Source organism: Ictidomys tridecemlineatus, chromosome 8 (genome assembly GCF_052094955.1).
Source record: "Ictidomys tridecemlineatus isolate mIctTri1 chromosome 8, mIctTri1.hap1, whole genome shotgun sequence".
Taxonomy (NCBI): domain Eukaryota; kingdom Metazoa; phylum Chordata; class Mammalia; order Rodentia; family Sciuridae; genus Ictidomys; species Ictidomys tridecemlineatus.
The window spans coordinates 64,387,019-64,408,467 of NC_135484.1; the positions used below are offsets into that span (position 1 = coordinate 64,387,019).

General features: G+C 32.3%; 1 protein-coding gene and 1 pseudogene across 4 annotated transcripts in view; one reads left to right on the forward strand and one right to left on the reverse strand.

Moving 5' to 3' along the window:
• The window catches only part of LOC144365869 (uncharacterized), a 546,961-nt gene that overhangs the window by 354,231 nt on the left and 171,281 nt on the right, over positions 1–21,449 (reverse strand). The gene's annotated exons all lie outside the window — the stretch shown is intronic.
• The window catches only part of LOC144364722 (trifunctional enzyme subunit alpha, mitochondrial pseudogene), a 114,262-nt pseudogene that overhangs the window by 91,090 nt on the left and 1,723 nt on the right, over positions 1–21,449 (forward strand).

The window sequence follows — 21,449 nt, forward strand, 5'->3', positions numbered from 1 at the left end:
AACAAATCCCTATTCCTTAAAAATTACCTAGTCTCTGGTATGCTATTATAGGAACAGAAAACAGACTAAGATAGATGGTAAATCACACCTTGTAAGGCAACATTTTTAACCTGAAAAACAGGTCTTTCGGAGTTTTTAATACCATATACTTTCTACAAATTTGAAAAGTATATTCATAAAAAAGGCATGTGCTTTGAAAACAAACCTATGTTGAAGCTTTTGCTTTTTAATTAGATTAAGAGCAATTTCTATTCTCCCCTGAATCACTACCACTTTCTTTAGTTCCTCTTCCTTTCTTCTTACAGTACTTTTTTTTCTTTCCTATACCTAACTTACATTGTTTCTCAATGTTCCAATATAATTAAAACTTGTTTTCCCCAGTGGATTCTAATAGGAAATGTGCCCTGTTGGATTCTGTCATGCAAAAGAGCTTTCCAAGGAAAGCTAAAGAGGAATACAAAGATCTGAAGGAACAATTTTTTTCCTACCATTTTGTGTCAAAGGAAACCTGACATCTAGAAGAAAGCATATTTAGTTTTATGGTGTAATTAATTATGCAAGAGTTTGAACAAGAATCCCTAATGTTGAAGGAAACCAATGTGCCATAGAGGAAATCATCTTTTGTTTTTAAAAATTAATGTTTCAAATTAATTGTACAGTTTGCTTATCTGTTATATATTATAGTTTTATATAAGCCAAGAAACCAAAGATCTAGAAAGAATTAATGATGACTACATGTAATAGATAATGGTACGCAAGAATAAATGGAGCTTCAGGTTTTATGGTTAATTTTCTGCATGCCTATCACAAATTAGTTTGAAGGCATACCCAAAAGAAATGATGATGATAACAATAACAATGAAAACAACAACGACAATAATAATAATTGTATGCACCTCTGTATCACTGGTTCTAAATCCCAAGAAAGACATAGTTAAATAGCTTAATAGTAAAATGGCCCAGGGAATAATACCTTTGATGTTGTTACTGCTGCTGTTTTAAAGGAGCAGGCACAGCCAAATGAGTTGACTCTCCTAGAATCAGTCTGTAAAAGTGTAAAAAAAATTAATATTTCTATGGGTTTATATTTATCTGAGAGAGAAGAAAAGGCAACAAATTCTTTGTGTTTCACATACAGTTAAAATCTGGGGATTATGGTGGGAGTGAGGGGTAACGGAGACCAGCATGAAGACTGTTTTCTAAGAATATTCTAAAGGTCATGAGATTTCTGTATTATCCAGGGAAGAGATGAAACTATTGCTTATCTTCTATCCCCATTTCTCACAGACATGGCCACTTTAAAAGGGGAAATTGTGATTTTTCTAATATCTCAGTGTGTAGAAGATGAGTTCCATTATCCCATACTGAGCTTTTCTGGAAAAAAAAAAGGGGGGAGGGGGGAGGTATGGGAGCAGGGAGAGGGAGGGAGTGGGAGTTTAATATGACCAAAGGTTTGTGGCTATAGGAAAAGCCTCAAAGGAAGACTGCTAATCAAAATAATTAGACTTGGGTATTACTTTCTTGAGAGAAGTTGCCAGATCCCATCCACACTAGTGAAAAATTTCATACTAAACAGCAAGTGGTTCCTTATAAGTACATGCCTGATTGTGGAAAAATAGCTACCAATGAATAGTTGTGCTTTCCAGCTTATTATGGAGCCAGAATCTGCTGGGAGGTTTTTTATTTTTATTTTTTATCATAATATTGGATTTATAACTATTTCAGTAGATACCTTCTCCTCCCTCCCCACACTTTCACAAACATATTCAAAAGAGAAGCACACCATATGAAGCAATCTAATTATGGGCTTTAAAAATAATTTTAAAAATAAACAAATAAGGCCATTCTTAGAGAAATAGAGAACCAAAAAAAAAAAGACTGTCTGAAATGTTTTATCTCTATATTTTAAAATGAAATTATGCTCAACACTAATGACAACAGGTTAATAGGATCACAACAAGAACTATTACATTCTAATTAAATTGTTAATGAAAAAAAAAATTCCTCAATGTCTTAAAATGTTTTTTTCCAAATAGAAGTATATATTTCTCTGGTAAAAACTATGCCTTCTAAACAATCACTTTTCAGAAACATGATTTCTTTTTCTTCTATCAGTACAATATAGTTGTACACTATAGTTGAGTTCATTTTGACATAATCATATATGTTTGGAGTGCAATTTACTCAGTTTTAGTTCCTGGTTCCTGGTTCCTCTCTCCACTTATTCCCCAGTCTCTACTAGTCTTTGTTCCACTCATTTATTTATTTATTTTGTATTGATTCTTTGTAAATAGACATGATGGTAAAATTCACTGTTGTATACTTATACATCCATATAGTATACTTTTGCCAGATTCAGTTCACATTTCTTCCCCTTTCCTGTCCTTGCTCCCATGACTGTCAACCTCCTTCTTTTACTCCACTGGACTTCCCTAGGTTTTTATGATATCTTACCCACCTCTGTTTTTTCCCTTACTTTGTTCTAACTTCTGCATATGACAAAAAAAAATTCTATCCTTGACATTCTCAGTCTGGCTTATTTCACTTAGCATGATGTTTTCCAGTTCCATCCACTTACCAGCAAATCCCATAATCTCATTTTTCTTTATGGCTGAGTAAAACTCCGTTGTGTATATATACCACATTTTCTTAATCCATTCATCTACTAATGTGCACCTGGGCTGGTTCTATATCTTGGCTATTGTAAGTTGCCTTGCTTATGAACATTGATTTGACTGTATCACTATATTGTGCTGATTTTAATTCTTTTGGGTAAATACTGAGGAGTGGAATAGCTGATTATTTGGTGATTCTATTCCTAGTTGTTTAAGGAATCTCCGTACGACTTTCCAGAGTGGTTGTACTAATTTCCAGTCCTGCCAACAATGTATGAGTATACCTTTTTCCCCACATCCTGACCAGCATCTATTTTTGTTTGTATTCTTGATAACTGCCATCTTGACTGGAGTGAGATGAAATCTCATTGTTGCTTTGATTTGCATTTTCCTGATTGCTAGTGATGTTGTAGATTTTTTTCACATACCTATTATCTGTTTGTGAGAAACATGCTCTTCATAGTTACTATTGATAAGAAACGTGTTTAAAAATTCTAAAGTATGTGAGTTATACTCCAAAAATAAAATTTAAGGGCTAAACACATTGCAAAAGATAAGAGACTCATAATTGAAAAATTATGCAAACAAAACCCTCCATGTGGATGAATAAAATATCACTAATTATGAAATTCTCTCAATTCTCATTGTATTTCTAGCCTCACCCCCACTGACCCAAGAAGCATGTGGCTTTGCTCTCAATTAGCAACCCAGAAAAAAAAGAATAATTATCAGCTTCTTGACAGCAAGCAGATTTTGAACTCACCACTAATCAATATGAATTAAAAGATGTATTCTTAGAAATGTCACGTGTGTGTGTGTGTGTGTGTGTGTGTGTGTGTGTGTTGAATACTTTGAATACTGGTAGGACTTTTCATCACACATATAACTAGTTTGTCAATGTTGACTTTCAGAGAAAGATTAGAAGTTTGATGAGAGCAGGACTGTGGTTCTTACACACTACTATTTTCAATCTGCTACAGTGTTCAACACTCAGTGGGCTGCATAATAACCTTTGACTTGCTTTCACTGACTTTTGCTTTTCAACATGCTACATAATCTACAACTAGTTTTCATTATATTACCATAGGCTAAAGAATTATACAATCCACAACCAGTTTTCATTGTACTAATGTGAGTGTTTGGAACAGATTTTCAAATACATTTCCTAAATTACAGTGTCCTCTCTGTGAAGACCAGAAGATAAATTTCCCATGAGCCTGTGTACTCTGAACTAGCTGCACATCTCCTGAGAAACGTGTTTATGCACTTGTTGCGGAGCCTATATTTTGGAATTAATTATCTCCATATTAGTGTTGGCTACAAGAGAGCTGAGGACTAAACCTGCAACTCACATCTAACTAGTACCTAAAGCTTTACAGAGGGCATTTGGATCCCTAGTTACACTTTGTGCTCCACTATTCCCTTCTCCTCTGGCTTTCCCTTGGCTTCATTTCCCTCACTTAGTTTTAAATTTATTTTATATATCTTTGTAAGTCACCTTAATTTCTTTTTGAAACAAGGTAGGGCATAAATAAATTGATTTTTCTTTCCTTCATGATAGAAGTTATTAACTTTGCTGAAGAGAAGAAGGGGCAAAGGAAGACAAAATATAGAGTTTGGCAATGTATGGCTGATTTTAAGAGACCTTGGGGATATCTTGTGAAGAGAAGATACTATTTCTAACCCACATTGTGTAGTTTTAATTTTATGCACACACAAGGCAATTGCACAATGTCAACCCTTTTTATTGTTATAGCCATTATGTTAATGCTCCAAATTTTTTTAAAATAAAGAATCAAAGGAACATGACTGAACTGGAGATTTTTCAATTTTACTTATGGTAGGAACATTAGAAATAAAGAAAATTCATGAATTGTAAAAATATATGAAGCCCACTAGTACCAAGTGGACAGAATGACTTCTCACTCTTGAATTATGTTTCAAGATTCAGATTTCCTCTCCCTCCATCTTTCTACACTTCATATAGAAAATTATCAATTTTTTATGAGGAGTATATTCTCAGGTGACAGGCAAATAGATCAATACCAGGTAACAGCAATTGAACAAAATTTTTAGGAACTAATGTTTGAATTATATAGTTTATTCAGAAATTCAGTTTTATCATAATGTGACAAAATTATGATAATTGTCAATCTGCATATAGAATATTTCTGTTTACTACCACTATCCCTACAGCTACATAATATGTACATTTAATTGAAAGGAAGAAACTATAGCAAAGGAGATATACACACATACAGACACACATACAGAGTCATCTGCCCTCAAATTAAGAATTTTCTCTATCACAAGACTCATGGCTATCTCTATCAAAACTACTATTTTAGAATTTAAATTTAAATTTTATTTGTATTTATAAATGCAGTTATCATTACCATTGTTACCCTATCACTCTCCATAATTATCTTTCAGTCACGTACAGAGTGAGCCTGACCATAAATGTTTTCACATGAAACTGCAATTCAAACAATAAAATGAGTTATAATACTTCTAAAAATAATTTACCCCTAAGCTTTCCATATAGACTGGTAGCATGCAGACTGAGGGGCACAAAGCACCTCCAGCCACATGCTTACTATTCTCTGTACTCTTCTTCACCTGTACATACAGCTGCATGGTTTCAAAGACAATTCAGATATCATAACAAGGCTGTGATATCCAGAAACTTTTTAGCATCATATTTTATAAAGCACTGATTATTATTAGCAATATTATCATTATTGTATTTAAGACACATGGAAAAATTGTTTTGAGAGTTTGTATCTTTCAAAGAGAAAGCTACTGTTTTAAGTTCTTAGTTTGGAGGCAGCTATATAAATATGTAGTGCACTTATATATAATGTATATATGAATGTTGAAGATATAGATATCACATACAAGTACATACATATTAATATGTACAATCATATAAACATTTACATATATTACACATATATATCCTATATATATAATATACATATATCATATACATATATACCATATGTATATAAAAACATATACACATAAACATACACACATATATGAATCTTTATACTGAAAATGATCTTGTTGGCATCAGGACTTGTTGTGCACTGCCACCCAGGGGCTATCTACAACATTTTACCATTCTATCCTGCCAAAAAGCATTCAGAGTCATTACCAAATGCACGTTCAACTGTCCTTCATGGTAACTGTTAGCATTCCCATTGCATTTCCTGTAGTTTTGATATCATTTCTCATAGCCTAAGTGCACATTTCAAAAACAAAAGCCAGAGAAAAGAATGCCAAACAAGCAAAGGACCACCTAGATGAAAACAAACAAGTTATACTGACAAAACTGACAAAAGGGAATATAAAAAGGGGAAAGAAGAGAAGGAGGAGGTTTATTGGGTTTCATGCCCACTGCTCTGGGTAAATATTCCTTCTTGTAACAATAAAGACAAATAAAGTACAAAGAAAGGATAAAGCAGAAGATTACAGACCTGGCCAGTGTTTGATAAATGGCATTCTACTTCACTTTGCTTATTGTGTACTTCATACCTCACTCCTGAATATGGAAGAGAATTTTATTAAAGATTTAGCCACGGTGGTGGTGGTGACTGGCTCACAGTAATTTTCCTACAAAGTAGTTTAATCTATCACAGGGCAGACAGTGCACCTTCTTACCATGTATCATATCTGTCTATTGAGTAAGTGCTATCCAAATCCAATTTCTTTTCATTTTTGGAACCTGTGATGCATATTCAAGATACACTTTCGTTTTGTCTTTGCCCTAAATTGGGTGCTGTATAGATGGAAGAAAAATAATTGTACTAATAAAAAGGAAATCTGCACTCTATGGTTTCTATACTATTTTGGTAATTTTTTACATTTTATAAAAATAAATTGCAAAGTTTTAATTGCAGATAATATTGGTCACATGTGGAGCTCCCAAGACCTCCAGTGTTTATGAATATGAATATGAAGCACTGCATCACTGATTATGAAATGAACTTAGAAAACCATTACAGTCAAGTTTCAGTTTTGAGCTTTGTGGAGTACATAGGGGTGCTCCATTCAATAATAGGATGACTTGTACAATAATAAGGAAACCATTTCAACCAAAATCATTCAGCAGTTCATTATGTGATAAAATGTAAATCCAGAAGTGTCATAAGCAAGGCACCTCCAGAGTGCTCTCCTATGGAATCATGGAAATTAGAAAAACCCTGTGAGGTCATTCACTTCATCTGTCCCTGGTATCAAAGTGTTCTCAGCAAAATATTTTCAAATATAGAATCCATACTTCCCATCATGAGATACTATTATTTCTCCTTTTATTGCATTACTTTTTTTACTATGATGAATTGTTTTCTAACCTGACAATTGTTTCATTTAAATATTATTGGTCTTTTTGCAACAAATAAGTAATTCTACCTATACAAAATATTGTTACACTCTTCTTATATTCTCTTTAAAACTGATCTTACACATTTTTTACTTATAAGGCTAAATACAGTACTTTGGGGCCAATAAAATTTACATTTTGGAAACACAAACTATTATTGTCTGATAGTCCTACAGGGACCCAGAAATCCCAGACACAGTCAATTCCAATCTACCAAAAATGTAAAAGGTATGCTTACCTGGTCAATTTCCAAGCTGTTTCTACTTTGGGCAACCAGAATTATTAGTATCCTTTGTCTGACCCCAAATACAAACATAATATTTTGGAAAAATTAAAAGTATATTCTTATTAGGAAAATTTGAGCAACACTTCAACTTTATCCAAGTCCTTCAATTTACATATGAGAAAATAATTGAATCCCAGAAAGCAATTTGTCTATGTGGCCAAACACCTGAATTAATTTACAATTAGAAGTGTATAACTTAAGTCTAAAAGATCTAGTTTCATTTCCTCCCTCTGCACTTAATTAATTTTGTCATTTTTGGTAATCCATTAGCCTTCTGAGCCTCAGATACTTGTCTATAAAATGGAAAGAACAATATTTGGCATACAAGTTAGTTACAGGAATCAAACTTAAAATGCTTTTAACACAATACCTGGTTCAGAATAACTGTTCAATAAATGATACCAGTTAGTCACAAAAAACAGCTTATAAACCATTGTTTAAGATTTACTTAGCACATTCATTAATTGCACCTATCATCTCTCCCTCACTTAGATCTAAGTGTTATGCATCAATACTCATAATAAGAGAAAAAATAAACTGTTGTCTAAAGCTAAGTACAAGATATTCACTCATCAGTTACAACTAAGGATGTTTAAAGAGGTATGGCATTGCACTATGAAATATTTAGCCCAGTTTGAGGGTAAGAGAGACATAATAAATTTGTAATGTTGCAAAGAACCTAATTCTTTTAATCAGTGTCCTAACTTACATTGAAAATAAAATGTTTAAATACTGTTTAGCATAAATTAAAACTAAAACAAGGTCTTTATATGTATTTCTGGGTTTAAAAAAATAATTTTTATATTATAAAAATAATACATATGGTGAAGAAAATTTTCCAGTGCAAAAAAAGAAAAATGTCATTTATAATTTTACTATCCAGAAATCATTGCTTTTAACGTTTTGACAAAAATCCTTAAAATCTTTAAGTATATATTTTCCAATTATTTAATAGATATTGAGTTCATCATATATGAAATAAGTTATACACTCTTATTTAGTTATACACTACCTTATTTTCCAATTATAAATGCTGAGTATTTATCCATCATATATTCTTTTATTTTTTATTTGTTCTTTTTAGATACACATGACAGTAGAATGTATTCTGAAGTATTATACATGGATGGAATACAAATTTTCTAAGATCCTAACTTGAAAAGATGTTTTTAAGTATCATGTCATAGGGATGAATCAATATTTTATTTTACTCCCATTCTCCTGTAAAACATTTATGCTGTTCTCATAACACTGTTATTAGCATCCTTTGGTTCCATAAATTCTTTTCAATTAGAATTTTCTATCAACCATTAAACTGAAAACTCCTTGAAGCCACAGCTCTTGTCCAACCTGTATTGGATTTCATTTGCTGCCAGCATGGTGTGATTATTCAATAAGAACTACTCTAAAGGGCTGGGGTTATAGCTCAGTGGTAGAGCGCTTGCCTAGTACATGTGAGACACTGGGTTTGATCCTTAGCACCACATAAAAATAAATAAAATAAATGTATATATTTTAAAAAGAACCACTCTAAGAAATATGTCCCTATTAATTAAAATTCAGTAAAGGCATTTTCCTTTATAGACACTAGGAAACTAATTCAGAATCTGTGATTCACACTACTCCACTTTCCTTACATTGCCATAATAAATTTTAATAGAAAATTTTAAAATTACTGCTAAATATGGCTCCCTCTGTCTGAATGTTTCCTCCATAAACCATGAACCTTCTTAAGTATCAATACATTCAAGATACATCCATAAATTCACATGGTTTGCTAGCCACTGTAGTACCTAGATGACTCTAAAACTAGTTAAGGTTAGAAACCAGAAAAACAGTCCTATTTCTTATAGATAGCAAAAATACCCATATATTTTAAATGCCACCTTTTAAAAATCCAAAGCAATATCTGTATTTTATATTCAAAGAACAAATTTGAAGGATTTAATTTCGCAATCATAATAGAGAAAATTGAATTAATAATTAAAATAATTTAGGAACTGACATATGCTACTTGCATGGAACTTAAAAACTTCCTGTGTAAAGATTGATTTGAGAGTAATTTTTAAGTCAAGCCATTATAATAATAAAGAGGAAAGCACCAAATTACATCATGCTGAAAGAAAAATAGCAACCAGAAAGTTGACTGTTTCAAGAATGATCTTAATTGACTATGATGGGGCAAAAATATACTTTTTGAAATAATATTATATAGAAAGCTTTTCTCTGAAAAAATAAACCACCTTAAGTGTATGCTTATAAATGTTAAACTAACATTATAAATATTTTCTCCATTCACTACCTTTAAACTCCTACTAGTCTGATCTTCCAAAGTAAAAAGTTCTCTATTGACAACAAAAGAATTTTATTTTTAACACTGCATCATTTATTCTTAAACCACAGTATTTATAAGGCATAGCACCAGTTATAATGGAAGACAGTACATTCTGAAAACTAAAAATCTTTTATCCAATCTCTTAAGATACACTCACGAGTACAAAAGCCTCTCATCAAAAGAGAACTTTAAGACGACCTATTTAACTATAGTCATAGAGGTGATTTGGAAATTTGTAAAAGTAAGTTTATATTCACACTTCCAGTAGAATCAGCTACCAGGGTCAGTAACACAATAAAATAGTCAGATCAGGACCACTTTATGTCTTGCACAAGACTATACCTACTACCACACAGCGCCACCTGGCAGCAGAATTAAAAACTGTGTCACTATGCTCTCCTGAGAATAGTCACTAATTGGTACTATACTCTGTTCTCCTTAATGACCCCAAATGATGCTGACCTCATTTTCCTCATTAAAAATGGACACATTCACATTCCAACTTTGAAAAGCCTGAATTTTTTTCATTTTATTTTATTATTCCTACTTTTTAAGCATTTTAATTTAAAGCAGTACATTTTCAAAGAACATCTTCACTGTAGCTGATCACAATTGATAATAATAAATGCTATCTGCATTTTTCAAAAATAAGTTGTCATCAGTTTTCAGGGAGATCATCACAAGTTAATTTACAACAGTAACATGAAAAAATCCAGTGTTCAATGGAGTATAGGTTTTTGCCTCTTTGGTAAAGGAAAAACAACAGAAATAATAACTTCTAATACCCACCTGTTTGATTACTATTTTTATGTATAAGTTTACCCACATATAAACACATGTATTTATGCCCTATTTATATCTTTAAAGACATTATTTGCACATATTAAGATGAAATAAATCTTATTCAATCCATTGGCCTTTCTATGAATTGCCTTAACCCGGATACATAGAACAACCAGAGATACTCCCAACAAAAACTTAAATAGTAACTATTTCCACAACCTGATCAAAGAAATTTTTTTTCCTTTGACTGAAAAAGGAAATTTTTATTATCCACTGTTTCTTAGTCCTAAACAATTACCTTTTACCATACCATTTCTTCATAACTGCATAAGTAAAAAAGGAGGGAGAAAAACTGATGATGATTGTCTGCAGATAATATCATAATTTATAATATCATAAACTCAATGAGAAAAGTACAAAGCTGGGTTCATATTCATATTTACCCAACTAGATGGTTCTGATTGAAAAAGTCAGTAAACATCTCTGTATAACATTACAGATTTCCTGACCATAAAAAATTTTTTGTTATATTATTTATAATAAATATTATGTTTGATAATCTTCCTGAATTATGGAGCAATTGTTACTTAAGAATTTTAAAAATACATATTTGTTTTGTGCTTTCTAGTCTTTCTTCTTAAGTCTTTTAAAAATAAAAACTTACATTAGTAGCAATCAAAATATGGCTTCAATATTCAAAAGTGTCCAGTAAAAATATCATAGAGTGGAGATACAGCACACATCTAATTATACAAAGAAAAACCTATTCTTGCATTTCCTTTGGCTCCCAAATAGGGATACATGAAAAGAAGAAAAAAATGTTATAAAAAAGACATACTTATTGGAAAATGGCTTAAATCACATTTTGTTGATGCACTTCTTTCCTCAAAACTCAGGGCTGGAATTGCAGTCATCACATGGACAAAAATGAAGAATGAAAGTCACATTTTTCCCTACCTTCTCCTCTGTAAGTGCTTTCTCATGTTGGTAGAGGGTTGGAAAGAGAATATAAGAACACAGAACAATAAGAAAATTACAGCAATAGTTAAAATGAGATGAGAAAAAAAGAGATGATTTCAGAAATTAGAAAGCTAGTCTAAAAGAATTTAGTGACATATTTGATGGGAGAAGATTTAAAGAGAATCAAAAATACAACTGGAAGATATTTTCTTCAAAGGAGAAATTAATATGGACAACAATGACCAATCACAAAACTGGTTTTGGATCTGTTGAACTTTATATGCTTCAAGTGTGATTTCTTAGTGAAAATGAATCAGCAGTCAGTTATTCTTGATTCTGATGTCAGCAAACAAATCTAGGTAAAGGCACAGTGATGAATATAACAATAAATGCACAATTAAACAGTTATTGAATACAGAAATAGAATTGGAGGAAATGTTCCCAAAAATTATCATAATGACATCCATTCTTCATTTTTACTACTTAAGCTCCTGCTGGCAACCTATTATGCTTTAAAATACTTCTGTAAGAATTATAAATACAATAGATAGGAAAACGAGATCAACTAATTATACTGAATGATTTTAGTGTGAAGTGTTTCCAAAATCAATATTTAAAAATCTCAAGGTTATTATATTTCTTTTTGCCATTATCCTATCTCTTCAAATGACATAATGTACTTGAGAAATTGAATACATTGAAACTTTTATTAGGAAACTAAAACATTAATACTACTAAACTCTGGGGAACTGCCAAAGTAGTAAGCTTCCAAAGGTTTGCCATCTGACCCCAGATATATTGCCAAGAATTAGGGGAAAAAATTTTAAGTAACATTTACTGTAAAAGTCATGTAATCTTTCATTTCTGCAGGAAATAGATAGTAATTTGGTTTTAAGGTGAGATCTTGAAAACAACTATACCAACATAATCATCAAATTTGGCTTTATTAATTTGAAATGGTTAGAGGTAAAATTTACCTGAATATTTGTAGTTGACTTCCATTTGGACTTTATTACTCACAAGTCCATGCTCTTTAAAACTATGTCTTTGGGATGACATATACTTTCAGAGTTGCCAGGCTATTTTGAGGGTAAAACTGGCCTCGTGAGTCATGAAGAAGTGACACTAGAGTGGATATAATGTACTTGATCTTCATAACAGCCAATATTTGTGACCTTTCAGAACTGGCTAAAGCAAAATAAGAAACCTCAACTGTAAAGATCAAGAAGAAACCCACACTGAGAATAGGCCTAAACTAGGACAAGTAGTTGGAAAAATTTGTCCCAAAAGCTGTAAAACTCAAAATATCATGGAACTCTGAGAAAATAGATTTTAAGATGAGAGATAGTAAGAACTTCATTTTTAAAAATACCAAATAGAATGATAAATTGGACATCAGATTTTAAAATATCAAAATGATGAATGTTAAATGCAATGTTAAAACTGGCAGGAACAGGAAGGAAATTAAAATCCTGAAGTAGGCACTTTAAAATATCTTTTAGGTTGCCAAAGCACTAAACCATATTTAATTATATGCAAATATACCATTATATCTCAATTGTCTATCCACTTGATTGGGCAATGGAAAGAGTACTCCTAGTCCTAAGGGTGAAGACAATTTTTTTCAAATATTAACTTATAATTTATAACTTAGAAACAGTGTTCACAATATACTCTGAAAGCAGATTTCTTGAAACACTTATGGCAGGGTTTTTTCAAGGAGTCACATACACAAGTTCAAATGTCAAATCTATCTGCCATTAGCATGGCCACAAATCTTCTACCAAGCCAAAGACAATCAACTAAACCATTTATACCATCGTGAATTAATTCAGTACATAAACTCTTGCACAGAAGTTTAAAAGAAAATACAAACAGTAAAAATTTCAAATAGCTTCATGAGCACATCATCAAATACAACATGGAATATGATTCTTTAAGCCTCTGTTACTCAAAATGTAGTATGACATGAGAAATAGAAGCAAAACTTTGGATCTTGGTAGAAAGTATATACTTAGGACCAGGACAAACCTACTAATTCACAATCTGCATTTTAATAATTATCATCTCAGTGACTCATCTGCACATTCAGATCTAAGAAGCACCACTCCAAATTAGATAAAACTTGGTTAAATGAAGTTTGGGCAAGCCCTTAAGAATTGTCCAAAACTCATAAATGAATAATTAAGTCATTTGTTTTCATTATGCAAGAAAAAATTAAGGTTTAATTTCACACCATTTTCCTTGGAAATCTAAAATTCTGTTTAAAAAATCTTTTTCAAAAGTTTAAAAATTCTTTTATCAAGATTCAACTACAAATAATAAATCATAGGGACATGCAGCAATTAGAGATGATGTTGCTTAGCAAGTGCTATAATGTGTCAACTCAAAAGCCAACAGATAGCATAGTAAATTGTGTGAATCTGCAAAAGAGAAAATGTAGTTCAGATCAATCTTTTCAGACAATTATCTCATTTAAAAGCAGCAGGATTTTTAGAAACTTAAGCTTTAAATTTCAGGGTGATTTGAATCTCTTTTTACATAAAAAATCATCCCCATTATTTACAGAAAAGTATATACCCTAGATCAAATAACGTCACTTTTAGCAGACTTCATAACTTTTTTGAACTTTAGTTTCTTTACCAGGACAAAGAAGAATTTTATTACTCATTTAAAAAAGATTGAAGTTAAATAAGTAAGGAAGGTATTCTAAATACAATGCTAAATATATAATCAATAAACTCTGGCATCCTATAATATTTAGTAATATTTATAGGAATTTTTTGGATTTTTGTCAAACATACCTGTCAATGACAATATTTTAAATTTCAGGAAAACACATCTCACTCAGTGATGGTTAATAAATAAACACTTTGAATTAAAACAAATTGACAGGTCTTTTATTTTTCCAAATGAATCATGACTGGTTTTTTTCTATGAAGAGCATCACTAGAATTTTAATGGGAATTGTTTTGAATATGTATAACACTTTTGTTAGTATGGTTATTTTGACAATATTAATTCTGCCTATCTTATAAAGGTCTTTCCACCTTCTAAGCTCTCCTTCAATTCCTTTCTTTGGTGTTCTGTAGTTTTCATTATAGAGGTCCTTCACGCCTTTGTTAGATTGAGTCCATTGTGAATGAAATAATTTTCCTAATTTCTCTTTCAGCTGATTCATCACTGGAGTGTAGGAACACAATTAATTTATGGGTGTTGATTTGTATCCTTATATGCTTATTTGCTGAATTCATTTATGAGTTCTAGAAGTTTTCTGGTGGAATTTCTTGGGTCTTCTAAATATAGGATCATGCCATTGGCAAAACAGAGAGTGTGCTCTTCTTTTCCTAATTGAATAGGAGTGGTGAAAATGGGCATCACTGTCTTGTCCCTGTTTTTAGAAGCAAGGTTTCAGTTTTTCCTCCATTTAGAATGATATTGGCCTTCTTGTTGAGTTTGTTATATATAGCCTTTATGATGTTGAGGTACGTTATTTCTATCCCTAGTTTTTCTAGTGTCTTAAATATGGATGCTGTACTTTTACAAATGCTTTTTCTGCATCTATTGACACAGTCATGTGACTCTTTTCTTTACATCTATTTATATGGTGAATTGCATTTATTGATTTCTGTATGCTGCATCTTGATGGGATAAAAACCACTTGAAAATGTTGAACTATCTTTTTAATGTGTTTTTCCACACATTTTGCCAGTATTTTATCAAGAATTTTTGCATCTATGTTCATCAAGGATATTTTTCTGGAGTTTTCTTTCCTATTATGTCTTTGTTTGATATCAGGGTGATAAGCTTTGTAGAATAAATTTGGAAGATTTCCTTCCTTTTCATGGAATAATTTGAGGAGCATTGATATAAGTTCTTCCTCAAAGACCTGATAAAACTAAGCTGAGAATTATTCCAGTTCTGGAATTTTCTTAGTTGATGGCTTCTTCAATTTCATTACGTGAAATTGATCTATTTTTCTATATCTTCCTAGTCAAATTTGAGTAGGTCATATGTCTCTACAAATTTGACTATGGCTTCAAGATTTTCTAGCTTATTAGGGTATAAATTTCAAAATTGTTTTTGATAATCCTCTGGATTTCAGTAGTATCTGTGGTAATATTTTTTTTCTTCTCTGATTTTAAGAATTTGAGTTTTTTCCCCCTCTTTTTTTTTTTTTTTTGGTTAGCCTGGCTAAGAATTTATCAATTTTGTGTAGTCTTTCAAAAAAACCAATTTTTTGTTTCATTGATTTTTGAATCTTTTAAATTGCAATTTCATTTGATTTTGGCTCTCATTTTAATTATGATTTGTCTTCTACTGATCCTGGTGTTGGTTTGTTTCTATTTTTCCAGGGGCTTTGAGATGTAATGTTAGATTATTTATTTTGTATCTCTCTATTAATTTCATATATGAGCTTAATGCTATGAACTTGTCTTTTAGGATCACCTTTCATAGTGTCCCAGAGATTTTGATATGCTGTATCACTATTCTTATTTCCTCAAAGTATTTTTCTATTTCACTCCTGATTTTATCTGCTACCCATTCATCATTCTAAAGTGTATAATTTAGTCTCCAGATGTTATTACTTTTGAAATTTTTTTTAGTTGTAGTTGGACACAATACCTTTATTTATTTATTTATATGTGGTGCTAAGGATTGAACCCATATAAATGGGTTAGGCGAGTGCTAGGCGAGTGCTCTACTGCTGAGCCACAACCCCAGCCCCTCTAGGTGTTATTTTGTATATTACCATTGATTTTTAATTTTATTCCATTTTAATCTGATAGAATGCAATGTATTATCTCTATTTTTTCTGTATTTACTAAGATTTGTTGTGTGGCCTAAAATATGGTCTATTTTAGAAAATGTTCCATGTGCTCCTGAGAAGAAAAGTGAGTTCAGTCACTGATAAATGAAACATTCTATAGATGTCTGTTCAGTCCAAATTATTAATTGTAATTTTTAGTTCTATAGCTTCTTTACTTAGTTTTTATTTGGATGATCTATCTTTTGATGAATAAGGTATGTTAGTTACCAAGTATTATGGTGTTGTGGTCTATTTGATTCTTAATATTGAGAAGGGTTTTTTTTGATGTATGTAGATGCTCGATTGTTTGGGGCATAAATATTTACAATTGTTATTTCTTATAGTTGTATTATTCACTTAAGATGTATGAAATGAACTTCTTCATCTCTTCTTATTAATTTTGGCTTGAGGTCCACTTTATCTGATATGAGAATAGTAACTCCTCCTTGCTTATGAGATCAATGTGAATGTTTGTTTTCCATACTTTCACCTTCAGTCAGTGGATGTTTTTGTTATGAGGTGAGTTTCTAGGAGACAGCATATTGTTGGTTCTTATTTTTTAACCCAATATGCCAACCCCTGTCTTTTGATTGAAGAATTTAGATAATTAACATTCAGTGTTATTATTAAGAGATGATTTTTATTTCCTGTCATTTTGATTTATTTCTAGTGTTTAAATTGAACTCAATTATCTTTTGATTGACTATTCTTCTGGTGTAGCTCCTCCCTCTGCTGGTTTTCATGTCTTCTTCACAAGATATTTTTTGAGTATGTTTTGTAATGCAGGCTTTCTAGTTATAAATACTTTTAGCTTTTGTTCATCATGGGAAGTTTTTATTTCATCAATTCTGAAGCTTAATTTTACTGGGTTTAATATTCCTGGTTGGCATCTATTTTCTTGTAGAGCTTGGTATACATTATTTGAAGACCTCCTAGCTATTAGGGTCTGGGATGAGAAATCAGTTGAGATCCAGATTGGTTTACCTCTCAATGTGCCCAATCGTTTTTCTCTATCAGCTTTTAAAATTCTTTCCTTACTCTGTATGTTAGGTATTTTCATAATAATGTTTTCTTGGAGTGGATCTATTGGGATTTTCTATGTTTGGAATCCTATCTGCCTTCTGTATTTGAATATCCATTTAATACTTGAGGTTTGGATTTTTTCTGATATTATTTTATTGAAAAGATTGTGTGTTCATTTAGTTTGTATTTCAGAGCCTTCTCTAACCTGATGAATCCTAAATTTGGTCTTCTCATGTTATCCCATGTTTCTTGAATATTCTCTTCATGGTCTTTTAACATCTTTTTTCTATGGTAACCTTTATTTTTAAGATTATATACTTTGTCTTCAAGGCCTGAACATCTGTCTTCAATGTGGTCTAGTCTATTGGTGATGCTTTCCATTAAATTTTTTAATCTGGTGCATTAATTCCTTCAAGGATTTCTGTTTGGTTCTTTTTCAGAATCTCTCTCTTTATTGAAGTGATACTTCACTTTCTATTTCTCTCTGATTTTACTTGTTACATCATCTCTTGTTGAACAGTTTAACTATAAACTTTCTAAATTCCTTCTCTGACACTTCTTTCAATGTGATGTCAATGAAGTTGTTGGAGCATTATGGGTTGTCTGGGATGGTTTGTTCCTTTGCTTTTTCATATCATTTGTGTGTCTACCCATCTATCAATATGATTCTGACTTCTTCTTTTAAGTGAAGCATTATTTTGTGAGCTTCCTTTTCTTAAAAGCCCTGTTTTAGGTGACTATCCAGATAATGATATTTTAATTAAATGTGTGAGCTCTGTTGATCTGAATATCAGCCTCACTTTAAGCAATGCCACAGAACCCTATTTACTATAGTCACTTCTGAGACAGCCTTTGTTCTTTTCAACCTTATCAGAACAAAGATTTTGTTGCAGTTGATCTCTGCTGTTCCTCAAATTCAGGTATATACCTATAATAAAGTTCTGGAATTTAGGTCAAATAATTAGTTTTTAAATTTAGCAAATTTACTAAACCCTTAAATGGTAGCTAAAAAAAGGGAGAAAAATTGGGCAGATAGGAGAGAGGAGGGGAAGAGAATGAAAATAAGATGCTGTAAAGGGGCAATTTATACCAAGGTAGAAAGGAGAGAGTGGATGGATGATATTTGAGGTTGTAGCAGATACTGCCAGGTGTTGAGTAGGGGATAAGACAAGCAAGTTTAAAGTAGAGATATGAAAAAAAAAGAAGTTTGGTTATAATTAATGAAATTTAATTTAATTTAAAATTAGATTAAACACATTCAAATGGGTTGGAGGTACAACATTGGCTATTGGGTTAAAAATTATGGTTCAAGTTAAGGAGTTATTTATATGATCAATGTTGATGTTAGAGTTGTTTATTGCATATCATGTCCAGGTAAAGAAAATTCTTGTTCAATCTTGGTTTGAATTTTATTAGGATTTGGACATTTTGCAGATATCCATCAGGTCTTAGGTCATGGATCTCTCCTGAGTTTCTGGGGTACACGGACCAATTTCCTAGTTGCTATGATGGTCCTACCAGCAGCTTCTGGAAGCAGCTGACTGTTCAGATGGCATAGCGTTTTTATTGTGTCAAGTAGTTCAGGATGTAGGTTCTGGAATTTCCGTGTAACTGCTGTGTGTCACTGTGTACCTGTTCCCCTCTACTGATTTCTTTTCACAGTTGTAAAGGTTCTAGTGACTGTCTGTGGACACAGGAAATCTGTGTTTTCCGCTGGAGATTTGTTGTGCAGGAGCATTTCCCCAGTGGATGCCATCCTGAATTACAATTGTGAAAAGTCTCCTGTGGTGGTCGTGGATTCTAGTTTCCAGTGCCCAAGGTTGTGAATGGCTTGCATTGTTTCCTTATGCAAGGATCCATGATATCTGTACAATGCCCTGTCACTTGCCAGTTATGATTCACAGTTCAGGATGTATACTTGTTAGGCCAAGTTATTGCTATCTGCTATATCCCTATCTGCTGCATAGAATCAGGCAATTTCCTGCTAGGTGTCTACGCCATTGGATATTCAGACATCTTTCCTCAGGTGGGCCTTGCAATCTGCCCCCATAATCTGGATCCCAGGGACTGTTTCTAGTCTTTCTATGATGCCTTCCCCGAGAGTCACTGGCTGGAGTCCTAGTGAATCTGCCTTCCTTTGTTCAAAGCCAAGGCTGCTTCTTTGTTACCTCTGTGTTGAACAAGCAAGTAGATGCTCTTGCCTTAGTCTCAGAAGGTGAGTGGGGTCAGATGTAAACTTTCTAGGGAAAAGTCCCTTCTAGACTGCTCGGTTTCTCTTGTTCACAGTGAGGGAGGAAAGTTTCAGTGATTAAGGGCTATTAATGGTCTTTTTGAACATATTTTTAAGAAGCCCCATTGCAGGGACTTTCCTCTAGTTTAATTTGCATGAGAAGATAACATGCTGATTTAAAAGGGTGACTGGGTGGCTCAGGATTCCACAAGATGGCTACAAACTCCCAGGTCAGCTTTCTTTTTCATAATTTGGTTTTAAGCTGTTTGTGCCCTTTTAAGAAGCTTTCTGTTACTGTTGTGCTTTAAGTTTTGTCCATCTTTCCAATTGTTGTTAAGTAGGTGAGAGAATGCCTGCTCCCCTGCTTTCCCTAATGCCCCTTCCCCCTTCTCACCCACTATTTGAGAAGGAGGTAAGACATTCTACATTTGTTACCTATTTTAGTATCCTTCCAGTGTCTCCAGGTCTCAGTCTATGTAATCTCAAGTCTTAGAGCATTTATTTCATCACCCATACCTCAATTCTATTTTTCCTTCACTGCCTCCTTTCTATGAAATGAGGCAATTGAAACAGCTGCCTAACTTGCTTCAGCCATCTTCTTAAGGTCAACCCTAAATTTCGAACTGTAATATTTTAAATGGATATTACATTATTTAACCTACATTTCTAGGAGCTTAAAAACCTAAGTAAACCAAAAACTTTAGTGGTATATTTCCATTAAGAAAATGAGAATTGCCTTGCAACTTTCATTAGAGGTTTTTTATTTTAAACATGAAAATGCAGAAGAAAACCTAGGTTCAAGGTGCTTATGGCTACTATAGATTTTTACAGGATGTTATGGAATATTAATAACTTGGGTTTTTTTTACACAAATACAGGGAAATATGTTTAATCCCTGAAATTGCAGGAGGAAGGAATTACATCTGAAGATCCCAACCTGTTCTGTTCTTATTTCCCATATGACCAACACAGTGTTTTTACAACACTGATGCTACACTATTGTAAACATTATTTACACACACAAACTAACACAAAAAAATTATTTCTTAAAAATCTGAGTTGAGAGATATAGAACAGTGGTATTGAGGTTGGGGTGGCTAAGGAGAACAGTATATGAGAAAAGATTGTTTAATAGGAACAAAGTCACAGCTGGATAGGAAAAATTAGTTCTTGTGTTCTATTACACAGAAATGTGCTTATAGTTAACACTATCATGTTGTATAATTCAAAATGGTTAAAAAAACAATAAGCAGGGAGGATTTTGAATGTTCTCGTCACAAAGAAATGAAAAATCTTTGAGGTGATAACATAAATATCTTGAGTTGATCAACACATAATGTATGAATATACTGAAATAACATACTCTACCCTATAAAGATAGGATATAGTTCTTATCTGTCCATAAAATTGGAAATACTAAAAAATTAATTGCTAATGATCTCTATCAAGCTACTCATATCTATTTTATGGATTTTAAGTACTATCAGAAAAGATCACACTAATGATTTTCCTAAACTCAAGCAGGACCCTGAGAAAGTTCATTTTATTTACTTATCACACAATTAATGATTGAGGTTTCAGTGAGTTCCAGCACTGTTTTAGATGCAAGGAGTATAGCAGGAAATGAGAAAGACTACGTAAAGGCCAGATCTGCCTTTACAGAGTTTATATTTAAGGGATAATAGAAAATATATGCTAAATAAACATTAAGATTTTGTCCTTTATTCAAATACTAATCAGTGCTAAGAAAAGAAAAAGACTACAGATTAGAAGCTAATGCGTCACCAGGGCATCAATGAAGGTGAGTAGACTGGGAAGAATTATATGAGGCAATGACATTTGAATTAATATATAATTGATGAGAAAAAAACAGAATAGAAAGAATATCAAGTGACAAAACCCTTAGACTAGAATATTCAAGTATATAAAAAGGCGCATGAAGTTAGAGTTTAGTGTGCAAATTAGAAAGTGGTAGGAAAAGTCAGATTTAGACAGGTTGTCTATACACTGGGGTTTGTAG